Source organism: Pongo pygmaeus, chromosome 22 (assembly GCF_028885625.2).
Source record: "Pongo pygmaeus isolate AG05252 chromosome 22, NHGRI_mPonPyg2-v2.0_pri, whole genome shotgun sequence".
Taxonomy (NCBI): domain Eukaryota; kingdom Metazoa; phylum Chordata; class Mammalia; order Primates; family Hominidae; genus Pongo; species Pongo pygmaeus.
The window spans coordinates 58,712,978-58,726,062 of record NC_072395.2 but is presented as its reverse complement, the minus strand read 5'-3'; the positions used below and the strand labels follow the sequence as shown (position 1 = coordinate 58,726,062).

The following is a 13,085-nucleotide window of genomic DNA, read 5'->3' as shown; positions in this document are numbered from 1 at the left end:
ATAGCCCCCGCCCGTTCCCGGGAAGCGCACATCTGTCTCCATGCTTATAATTATCACTTAGCAAACACACAGACGATGGCACCACTCTTTCCCTTGCCAGAATGTGGTAAATGGAAAGCTAACATTATAAAGCTATTTTTTACATTCTGTGATTTGTTTTAAATTAAAAGCTTGAAAACACTCTTGAGCTGGCTGATTCCATGTACCCCAGGTGTACTCCTAAGCACATCTGCCTGCCCACCTTCCAGAAAACTGCAGCAAAAGCTTCTCTGCAAGCCCCCTGCCTTCAGCCTGCAGCTGAAGTTTCTGAGAGAGGCTCCATGGTGGGCAGCAGGGTTAACGGAAGTGGTCAGAAATAGGGTCAGAACATGCAGCACCCCTCATTTGGTGGGTTAACTAATACACAGCCAGCTTGTTTTGCTACAGCACAATTGTTGAATTCAAGAAACTCTGTATTACTGGCCAGCCACGGTGGCTCATGCCTGTAATCCCAGCACTTCGGGAGGCCGAGGTGGGTAGACTGCCTGAGGTCGGGAGTTCGAGACCAGCCTGGCCAACATGAAGAAACCCCATTTCTACTAAAAATACATAATTAGCCAGGGGTAGTGGCGCATGCCTGTAATCCTAGCTACTTGGGAGGCTGAGGCAGGAGAATCGCTTGAACCCGGGAGGCGGAGGTTGCGGTGCGCCGAGATTGCGCCATTGCACTCCAGCCCAGGCAACAAGAGTGAAACTTCATCTAAAAAACAAAAAAAAAGAAAAAGAAAAAAAAGAAAGAGAAACTTTGTATTACAAAAGCAATTATCTCACTAAGAACAAAAGGGAGGAGCTAGACAGCTTCATTCACAAATAATAAAGCTATTTTTTTTCTGCAGGTGTTTCAACAGGAAAAGCCATGTATGACATTCAAAACACTGTATTATTAGAAGCTCAATTAACTGTTTAATGCAGACAAAAATCAAGGCTAACTAAAAGCAGATCAAATGACCCAGTGATCAACCTAGAGGTTCCCACGGCCAAGGGCAAACAGAGGGAGTGCCATGAAGCAGCCTCCGGGGAGAGAGAGGAAGGGGGCCTGCCTGAGAATTCGCTCTGTGTGGGCAGTGCCCACGTGCAACCAGCGACACTCGCCAGGGCACTGATGAAACCAACCGCCAGCGAGCAGCACGGGAGACCCGCAGGGAGGGCGCGGCCCTGGCTCTGCCACCTCCCTGCTCCTGGACCACACTGGTGGGCGCAGGCAGACGATACTGATGCTCGACCACGGCCGCATCTCGTCTGGGGGTGCCCTCTGCTATCCTTATCCTACAGGCGTTCAACCCCAAAAAAACTTTGCAGTGAACTTTGCCTCTTCCTGTTTCTCCTGAGGGTGCTCCTCTACGCCGAGTTTAGGAGAAGAGAGTGAGAGGAGCAACAATGAAAGGCAAAGGGAACAAATCCATCCGCGGGCAGCCCCTTGGCGCCTTCTCCACTGCACCCTGAGCCCTACAGCTGAGAAGCCGAGTCCTGAGACTGTGCCAGCACCGCACGCAGAGCCTGGTGTGCGGTCAGAGCACAGCGTGAGCGGAATGAATCCTGAATAAATAATTATCATCCTACACATCTTCTAAGCCAGAAATAGAGAAATGTTACAGCCCTCAATGGTGGGAACTGCAAAACCTCAGCCCTGCAAAGCATGCCCCATGTAGGGGCAGCGCCACTGCTGCTTGTGCGGCTCAGCTGACTAAGCGGAAAGCCAGAGGGGGCACCTCCGGAGAGTCGCCGAGCACTGCTGCTCCGGTGACCAAACGTCCGGCCTTCTAAGAGGTATGTGTCAACCTCAATCCTAAGCAAGCAGCAAGGAAGATGTGGATACGTACCGTCCCTTTAAGTTAAATTACCTAGAGAAAACCTATCCTAAAAGAAAAGGCAATGAAAGTAACCACAAAAGTGATGAGACAGAAAAGCCACGGCTCACATGACTCCCTGGAAGGGTTGCTGCTGGCCTTACCTACAAGGCGAACGTGGAAAATCCGAGAAGTCCTCAATGAGAGTGAGGTGGTTTGAGAAAATGCCCACAAATTGCTGGATACATCTCTCTTAAAAAGGCAGAGCACAGGCCGGGCATGGTGGCTCACGCCTGTAATCCCGGCAGTTTGGGAGGCTGGGGCAGGTAGATCACTTGAGGTCACGAGTTCGAGACCAGCCTGGCCAACACTGAGAAACCCTGCCTCTACTAAAAATAATTACATTAAAAAAAGTTAGCCGGGTGTGGTGGTGGGCACCTGTAATCCCAGCTACTCAGGAGAATCGCCTAAACCCAGGAGGCAGAAGTTGCAAGGTTGAGCCAAGATCATGCCACTGCACTCCAGCCTGGGTGACAGCGTGAGACTCTGTCTCAAAAAAAAAAAAAAAAAAAAGAAGAAAAAGAAAAGAAAAGAAAAAGGTGAAGCACAATTACCCTCCCTTAAGAGAGGACTGACTTGGTAATGCACATGGAAAGAGCACAGTGTGGCAGAAGGGACAGGGTGTAACACCCAAGACTGGGACATGCAGGCCCCGTGACCCCTCCTTGCTCTCTCTCTTTCTCTCTCTCTCTCCAATCGCCTGCTCAGGAAAAGTGAATGGCAATCCCACAGACACGCACACAGCCCTGTGGGGAGGCCACAAGGTGCTGGGCTGAGGCCTCCTGCCCTTGCCCTGTAAGAGCACCCTGGAAGTGGGCTGTCCAGCTGGTGTGCAGCCTCAAAAGAGACCCCAAGCCAGACCCACCCATGAAAGGTACCCCTGAATTCTGGACTCATAAAATCTCTTAGATAATACATATTTGTTGTTTTAACCCACTCAGTTTTGCATTGGTTACACAGCAATAGAAAATAAAGAAAAGAGGCAGATGAAATCGATGGAGAAACAATTGCAAAGAAAACAGAATACACAATGCACGAGCCTGTGTCAGGAATGACAATGCATTCCACGGAACAGTCGCACAGAGAGAGACCAGTTACAAGATGCTATCAGGACAACGGGAGCTGTGCTGGGGCAGCTGGGCCTTCCGACATCCTCCCTGGTTGCGGTGGCAGTGGTGGTGTCTGCTCCAGGTCAAGCCTGGCAGAGAGAAGGGAGGGCCAGCGCCTCAGGCAGTCACTGCACCCTCAAGGCCCAGGACACTCACGTCCACAGGACAAGCATCCCGCGGCTCACCTACTGTCCTCACCAGAGACCAACTACACCCACAGAAAGGCCAAGAGGCATTCTGGAAACACAAACCTCACTGACTAACAAAGAAACAGTATTTGAGGAAAGCCAATGTGATGAAAGAGAGACGCCGGACTAAAAGGAGGGACAGTCATCTGAGAACATACAAAGCAAGTGGCAAGCGCTAGTTTACACGTCCAAGGTGACCGTCACATGCTCTGTCCAGGCAAGAGAGGCAAGTGGACACCCTGAGAAGGAAAAATGTTGTCAAAATAAAAACCTAATATGTGAACCTAGGAGTTAAATGGACACAGCCTGCGAGCAAAGAGACAGTGAGAAGATGAAGCCAAGGCACTCTCCAGAATGCAGGTGACGGGAAAAAGAGACGGTAACAAAGATCCAAAGAGGTCCAGAAGGAATGACCATGGAGCGGAAAGAAAGAAAACAGCATTCAAAAAGGCAACAGAATAAAATTTCCCGGGCTGAAGAAATAAGTCCTCAGAGTGAAAGGACCCAAGGAACAATGTCCTGCTTAAGTTCAGAAAATCCAAGGCTGAGGAGAGAGCCCTGAAAGGCTCAACGTGGCAACACTGTGTGCTAAAAGACAGCGGAGTTCTGAGGGGCAGCTCTTTCCATGGAACTTTTTTTTTTTGAGATGGAGTCTCGCTCTCTGGAGTGCAATGGCGCAATCTCGGCTCACGGAAACCTCCGCCTCCCAGGTTCAAGCGATTCTCCTGCCTCAGCCTCCCGAGTAACTGGGATTACAGGCACCCACCACCACGCCAGGCTAATTTTTATATTTTTAGTAGAGATGAGGTTTCACCATGTTGGCCAGGCTGGTCTCGAACTCCTGACCTCAAGTGATCCGCCCCACCTCGGCCTCCCAAAGTGCTGGGATTACAGGCATGAGCCACCGCGCCCGGCCTCAATGGAACTTTTAAATCATCTAGCCCATCAATATTTTAGACATTTCCAATATATCTGGATTTATTTACTATTTTATGTTGTGTTTTCTACTTTTCTCATCTTTCTGTGTTCAAGTATCCTCTCTTGCCTTCTTTTGGATTTTTCTCCCCATTATACATTTTTTTCTTTTTACTCTAAACTTAATTACATAACTTATCAAAGCCTAATGTCCCCACACTCCACCCACGCAATCCCAGGACCTTAAAACTCTTTAATTCCATTCCCTTCCCGCTGACATGACCTTGGAGTCAATTATTTTAGTTCTACCATTTGTGGTTTAGCCCAGGAGACATCTGCCTCAAGCCTGTTCAATTCACTCACATGCATACAGCTTTGTTTATAATGCCTTCTTAGAGCTCGGACTTTCCACAGAAGACAACCTTCTCTCCTCTTGAAATAGGTCCTTTAGAAATGCTTTTAGTAGCCAGGCATAGTGGTGCATGCCTGTAGTCCAGGTGCTCAGGAGAGTGGACTGAGCCCAGGAGTTCGAGGCTGTGGTGCACTGTGATCACGACTGTGAGTAGCCACTGCACTCCAGCCTGGGCAACGTGGTGAGACCCTGTCTCTAGAAAAACAGAAATGCTTTTAATAAAGTCCTATAGGTATCAAATTATCTCCACTTGTGTTTGTATAAAAATGTATTTATTTTTCTATCATTCCTGAAAGATATATTAGGTATATCAGTTAGTGCAAAAGTAATTGTGGGTTAATGGCAAAAACTGCAATTACTTTTGCACCAACCTAATAGAATGTCAGTTCTTTTCTCTCAGCATGTTAGATATTATCCAGCTATCTTCTCCTTTCCACTGGTGCCAGTAAGAAGCCATGTCAGCCTTAATGTTGCTTCTTTGAAGGCAATGTCTTTTCTCTCTGTTAAGATCTTGTACTTGTCTTTGGTGCTCCAGAGTTCCACCATGATATGTCTAAATATAGACTTCATTTCACCAGGCTGGTATTTGTTAGAGTTTTTGAAACTGTAGATTGGTGGCTTTCACGCACCCTAGAAAACTGTTAACCATTATTCCAAATGTTAGTTTTATTCCATTGTCCCCCCTTCTCTTTCTGGAAAACCAGTGAATTATATGTTATAACTTGTCCATGTCTCTCCATGTCTGAAATCTTCTCTTGAATAGTTTATATCTCTTTGTCCCTCTGGGCTGCGTTCTGTCTGTCTACTGTGGATTACAGTAAAAACCAGAGAAGGAAGGTGAATATGAAAAGAAATGATGAGAAGTGCAGAGTAAGAACGTCTGACATAATGTAACTGAGGTTTCCAAAGAAGAGAAAAATAATGCAGCAGAGGTGATATTTGACAAGATAAAAAAACATGGAATGTTAGTGGAAGCTGTTCCGGATGATATCAAACAAAAACTCAGATCCACACAGAAAAAAATCTTATAACAATTAAAGAAACTGAATTCACAGTTTAAAAACTCTCCAACAACAACAACAAAAAACTCCAGGCCCAAATTGCTTTAATGGCAAATTCTAATAAACAATTAAGAAAGATAAAACATGACTTCACACAAACTCCTGAAAACAGAAAAGGAGGAAATCCTTCCCAACTCATTTTATGAGGTCAAATTTATCTTAACAGCAAACCTATACAAAGCCACTTCAAGGAAAGAAAACTACAAACCCAAATCCCCCATGAATATAGATGCACAAATTCTTAACAAAATCCCTTTACTGTAACACATCGTAACTTAGTAGGATTTAACTTGGAAACCTTCGCTCAACAATCAAAAAATCAAAGTAATTTGCCATTATATAGATTAAAAATGAAAAACCATACATTATTTTAATTGATGTAGATAAAATATGAGACAAAATTCAACTAGCATTCATGATAAAAATTTTCAGCAAATTCCTTAACCTGATAAAAAGCTATCATCATACTTAAAGTGAGAAACCAGATGCTTCCCCCAAGAGCAGAAACAAGACAAAGGTGTCCATTCTCACCATCTCTAATCAACATCCCACTGGGGATCCCAGTAAGTACTGTAAGAGAAGTAAAAGAAATAAAGAGCCTGTGGGTTAGAATCTGTAAAAAAATAATTAGAGCTACAAAACAAGTTTAGTAAGATTGCAAGATACGAGATCAATATATAAAAATTAGTTATATTTATTATATACACTAGCCAAGAAAAACCCAAAATAAAATTAAGAAAACAATTACATTTATAATAGCATGGAAAAGCAAAAAATACTTAGAATAAATTTAACAAAAATGCAAGACTTGCACTGTGAAAACTATGAAACACGTTGAAAGAAATCACAGAGGGGCTAAATAAACATAAAGTCATCTCATGTTCCTGACTGAAAGACTTCATATTGTTGTCATGGCAATACTCCCCAAATGTATCTACAGATTCAAGGCAATCACTGTCAGATCTGCCATTATTTATTGAAATGGCAAGCTGATCCTAAAATCCACATGGAATGCAACAATGACAAAAAAAAAATAGTCAAAATTTCAGAAAAGAAGAACTAAGTTAGAAGACTCACCCTTGTCAATTTCAAAACCTATAAATCTCCAGGATCCAAAACATAGTACTGACTTAAGAATATACATAGACTGGCCAGGCACAGTGGCTCACGCCACTTTGGGAGGCCAAGGCAGGCAGATTGCCTGAGCTCACGAGTTCGAGACCACCCTGGGCAACATGGTGAAACCCTGTCTCTACTAAAATACAAAAAATTAGCTGGGCATGGTGGTGCATGCCTGTAATCCCAGCTACTCGGGAGGTTGAGAGGCACAAGAATCAGTTGAGCCCTGGAGGTGGAGGTTGCAGTGAGCCGAGATCACGCCACTATACCTACTGTACCTCAGCTTGGGCTACAGAGTGAGACTCTGTCTCAAAAAAAAAAAAAAAAAAAAAAAAAAAAAAAAAAAAAAAGAATATATATAGACCAATGGGTTAGAATTGAGAATCCAGAAATAAACCCTCCCATCTATGGTGAAATGATTTCTGACTAGAATACTAAGACCATTCCATAGGAAAATAATCGTCTTTTTAAATATGGAGTGCTGTGACAACTGAATATCCCCATGCAAAAGAATGACTCTGGACCCCTACTTCACACCACAGACAAAAATTAATTGAAAATGGGCCAAAGACCTAAATTTAAGAGCTAAGACTACAAACTTCTCAGAGGAAAACACCAGTGTACATCTCCATAACCTCAGATTAGCCAGTAGTTTCTTAGCTATGACCTTAACTGCACACAACCAAAGAAAAAATAGGTAACGTGAACTTCACTGAAATTAAAAACTTTTGTTTGTCAAGAGGTACTACCAAGAAAATGAAAAGACAACCTACTAAATGAAAGAAAACTGGTAGCAATCTTATCTCTGAAAGTGTCTAGTATCCAGAATATATATTTTTTAAAAACCTACAACTCAACAATAAAAAGAACAAACAATTTAAAAGTAGGCAAAAAACTTGAATAGACATTTTTCCAAAGAAGATATACAAATGGCCAATAAGCACAAGAAAAGATGTTCCACATCACCAGTTACTTGGGAAATGCTAATCAATACCACAGTGCAACACTACTTCAGGCCTACTTGGATAGCTATACCATAAAGAAATAGAAGATGGGTGTTGAGAAGGATGTGTGGAAACCGGAACGCTCACACATGTGGGTGGGAATGTCGAATGGTACAGCATCTGTGAAAAACCACCTGGCATCTTCTCAAAAAGGTAAACATAGAGTTAAGATATGACACTACAATTCTACTTCTACGTATAAACTCAAGCTAAGTTAAAATATATGTCCATATAAAAAACTTGTACAGGAATGTTCGTAGAAGCATTATTCATAATAGCCAAAAAGTGTAAACAAACTAAATACCCGAAAAGTATAAATGAACTAAATACCCGTCAACTATAATGGATAAACAAAATGTGGTCCATCCATACAATGGAATATTTTTCAGCCATAAAAAGGAATAAAGTACTAATACATACCATAACATGGATAAACTTTGAAAATATGCTGAGTGAAAGAAATCAGACACCAAAAGCCACATGTTGTATGACTCCCTTAATACAAAACTTCAGAGTAGGAAAATCCATAGGAACAGAAAGGAGGAAGAAGGAGTGGGGAGTGACTGCTCCTGGGGTTGTTTTACAGGTGGTGACAGTGATAATGGCTGTACACACTAGTGAATATACTAAAAACCACTGAAGTCTATGGTGTGTGAATTATATCTTAATACAAACAAGATAAAATGGAAATAAAAGTTTTTAAAACATGCAAATTCTCCCCGAATTGTTCTGCAGATCCAACACTATCTCAATCAAAATCTCAGTGGTCTTTCTTTGTAGAAATTGACAGCTGATTCTAAAATTTATATTTTAGAATCAAAGCAAAGGACTTTATAGGAAAAACAATTTTGAAAAAGACCTACATTAGAGGACTCGCTGTACCTGATTTCAAGACTTATTATGAAGCTGCAGTAAACAGAAGACTTTGGTGCCAGTGAGAAGACAGGAATGGGTGCAGTGGACTGGAATACAGAGTCCAGACAGGTGCCAGCACAGATGGCTGTCTGGTGAAAGAGCAAAGATGACCAATGAAGAAGATAACAGATCTCTGAACAAACAATGCTCAAAGAAATGTACATCCCTGGGGGAAAGTGAACCTCAACTCTAATCTTGCACTATATATTTTTAAACTGGCTCAAAATGGATGGGGGATGGGGAATAGATCAGAGACCTAATTTAAAGACCTAAAACTACGTAATTTCTAGGAGAAAACAGGAGATAATCTTTGTGACCTTGGGAATGTTCAGAATTCTTAGGACACAGGAAATACAAACCATAAAAGACAAAAAATGACAAATTTTACTTTACCGAGATTAAACACTTCCGTTTCTTTAAAGACATTAAGAAAATAAAAATTCAAGGCATACTTTAGGAGAAAACATTTGAAAAATACATATCTGATAAATGACTGGTATTCATAGTATACAAAAAACCCTCACAAATCAACAATAAGAAAACAAACACTATAAAATGTTTTAATCTTAATGGGCAAAATGTATGAACAGACACTTTGCCACAGAAGACATACAGATGGCAAACAAGCATGGGAGGAAGGTTCCATATCATAAGTCACCAGGAAAATGCAAATTAAAACTATAATGTGATACCATTACATGCCCACTAGAAAGGAGAAAATTTTAAAAGCTGACAACACCGAATGCTGACCATTTATTTCACAAGCAACAGGAACTCTCACGCACTGCTTGTGGGAATGTACACTGACTGGTGCAGCAACTTGGGACAATGCGTTCATTGGGAGTTTCTTACAAAATTAAACACACACTTACCATGTGATCTAGAAAAGCCCACTCCTAGGTATTTACCTATGAAAAATGAAAATATACATCCACATAAAGACCGGTACAAGAAAGTTTATAGCAGATTTATTCATAATCTCTAAAACTGTAAATCTCCAAATTTCTATCAATAGGCGAATGGATGTACAAATCGTGGCATATTTATCAAAAATTACTCAGCAACAATATGAATGCATCTCAGAAGTATCATGGGCAAGGGATAAAGCAGAGTCAAAATGTCACATGCTGCATGATTCCACATTCTGAGAAAGGCAGAGCCGCAGTTAAACAGATCAGCGATTGTCAGGGGTTTCAGAGGGTCATGAGGGAACTTTGAGCTGGTGAAAATATTCTATACATAATATGATCGTGTTGATAGCTAATATCTGCATATATTTGTTGAAACTCATAAAACTGTATCCTTAAAAGGGTGAATTTTATACTACATAAATTACATCTCAATATACTTGATGTTAAAAAAGATACCAAGAACAATCCCAAGCAAGATAAATACAAGAAATCTACACCTAAATACATCATAGTAAAATTGTAAAACACCAAAGACATAGGGAAGATCTTAAAAGTAACCAAAATTTTAAAAGAAATTCCTTGAACTGATTATTATTTAAATTGAAAGATGGCTTCTCAATAGCAATGGAAGCCAAAGACAGTAGAATAAAATCTCTTCCATGCTCTAAGAAAATAATCTTCTACCCAGAACTTCAACCCAAAGGAGCAGGAGCTAGTATTAGTTTCTCTGTTACTAGATTTTCAACCTTTCTACTAAACTCTAATGTGGGATACACAGGCAATTAGCATTTAAGTCTTTATGTGGCTGTGAGAAGATACAAGGTGTCATGCTAAATTTAAAACTCACGAATATTTTCTAGCTGTTTTCTAGCTATATCAACAGGGAATATTTTTAAAATGCTGCTGGAAACCTGAGATAATTTCTGGTGGTCACAGATAGACACACCAGCAGATTTGGATAGGTTAGCAGGCCTAATTTAAACAACCAAAGCAAAAGAAATGAGCCACTGAGATTAATCACCAAAATCAAAAAAACTGTACTGGCAAAGATACAACAAATACGTTGTATCTTTATGTGCTAGATTTCCAGGACATAATTGAAAAGTTTTCTTGGTTTTTCAGCATTAATTTTTTACTGGGTACTTGAACTATTCTTATCATAACCATTTTCATTTTGATAATATTATATACAGGTTGAACAAAGACTCATCACTACTCCTAAACTTGTAGTCCGAGCTTTTTCTATGCCACATGCCAATATTTTTCCATTAAAATTTAATTTTGGAAAGCAGTCTTGGGTAAAACAATTTCAGAATGACCTAATAAGTAAAATACATTTTACCTATTAAAAATTAAAAATAAAATACAGGTTTCGAAATAAAGAAGGTAGAAAGTTTCAGTTAAAAATAATTTTTTACCCACATTCTCACCACGATGCATTTTAGAGAGGCATTATCTGTGGTACAAGTGGAAACAAACAGTAACGAATGTGGTGAGAGATGAGTAAATCTAAACAGGCATCAGTGTATAAAATGATGGAGAAAGCTGCACAATATTAAAAATACAACAGCTGAGAATGAAAATGCCATTCAAGTCAGGAAAGAATAATCAGAGGTGAGCACTGTGAGACTCCTGCATTCTCTGGAATGTGGACAGAGTACTAATTAATTCTGGACCTTGATAAATTAAGCATACATATAAGACAAACACAAAAATAAGAGAAACTGAAATTACATAGTGAAGGAGAAAACTGATGAGTAAAACAGTCATCTGTCAATCAAAAGAAGGGAAGAAAGAAAAAATAAGAAAGTTGAGCTAAATAGAAAGTCCAAAATAAGATGGTAGAATGGAGTCCAAATTATAAGTAATTAAAATAAATGAAAGTAAAGTAAATGTTCTAGTCTTTAAAAGGCAAAGATTGTCAAGGAGGATAAAACAAAAATCCATTACATCCCATTTTAAAAGATTCACTGAAACACTCAGATAACAGAGATACTGAAAAAAGGGGAAAGAAAAATATATGCTAGACAAATACATCAGACAAAATTTGCTTTAAAGCAAAAAGCATTATCAGGATAGACTACATTACATAAAGATTAAAAGGTTCAATTTATTAGCAAGATACTATAACAATTCTAAACTTACATAGACCTAAGAGCAGAAATGAACAGAAATATAAGAAAATAGGCAAATCTATTAATCCAATCATACCAGCATATTTGAACACAACTGTCATAGTGACTGATGTATCAGTTGGAGAAACATCTTTTTTTTTTTTTTTTTTTTTTTTTGGAGACAGGATCTTGCTCTGTCACCCAGGCTGTCATGCATTGGTACAATCATAACTCACTATAGCCTCGACCTCCTGGGCTCAAGGATCCTCTTGAGTAGCTAGGACTACAGGTGCTCACCACCATGCTCGGCTAATTTTTTTTTTTTTAATTTTTGGAGAGACAGGGTTGCTATGTTGCCTAGGTTTGTCTCGAACTCCTGGCCTCAAGCAACCCTCTCATCTTCAGCCTCCCAAAATGCTGAGATTACAGGAGGATGTCACAGAGAAAAATATCTATGAGGACAGAAAAGACAAGATTATTAAGCTTCACTTAATGGTCATATACAGAAAGCGTATACTCAAAATTGTAGAATAGATTCCACTGTCAGATACACAGGACATTTATAATACTTGACCATGTGTGAGCCGCCCTTTGACTGCAAACACAGAGATCACCTGGTCCACAATGCAGTGAACTTAGAAACTAAAATACTTAAAATTATTTATATATAAATATAAATGTATATTTTTACATGATTTTTAAAGCTCTGTGTAGTTGGAATTGAGAAATACTCTAAATAACTCATAAGCCAAAAAAGGAGTCACAGTAGAAACAAGATAACATTTATAAGTTAAGGATAATAAAAATACTATATATCTAAATCTATGCACTGCAACAAGCTGTACTTTGAGGGAAATGTACAACTTTAAATGCTTATCTATATTTTTAAAAAGCTGAATATCAATGAGCAAACATCCAATATAAATTTGAAAAATAACAGAAACATAAACTGGAAAAAAAGGAAGAAATAAAAACATAAATTAATGAAATAGAAAAATAAACATCCCATAGAAAAAAAATCAACAATTGAAAAATTCATTAAAATAAATAAAAAATTAAACTACACAAGTACTAGAATAAAACATGAGTAATTTCCTCTTTAATCTGGGTGTAGAAAAAGGCTTTCTAATTGTGAATTAAAAATCTAGATAAAAGACAGATAAATTTGACTATAAAAATAAAAAAATCTTTAGCATAGCAAAATGACATGAGAAAATATGACAGAAATACTAAATGGAAGAAAATATTTGTAGCATATTCCACAGGAAAAGAAATAGTATCTCTAAGATACCAATAAATAAATAAATGTTTAAATTGAGGGGACAAAAAAGACCAAAAACCCTATAGAAAAATGTACAAAATACATGAAAAGAGACATAAAAATGTCCTTAAACATATGAAAAGGTGTTCTACTTCACTCACAAGAAGAGAAATGCAAATTAAAACCACAC

General features: G+C 39.3%; 1 protein-coding gene across 41 annotated transcripts in view; it reads right to left on the bottom strand.

The window, feature by feature from the left end:
- PCBP3 (poly(rC) binding protein 3) overlaps positions 1–13,085 on the bottom strand; it is a 300,088-nt gene that overhangs the window by 178,137 nt on the left and 108,866 nt on the right. For 10 of the 41 annotated variants that reach the window (XM_063659849.1, XM_054468346.2, XM_063659851.1 and 7 more), the window contains one exon: positions 9,482–9,517. The exons of the other annotated variants lie outside the window; for them this stretch is intronic. The gene's annotated coding sequence lies outside the window, so the exon portion shown is untranslated. The remainder of the gene's footprint in view (positions 1–9,481; positions 9,518–13,085) is intronic. 41 annotated transcript variants of the gene reach the window in all.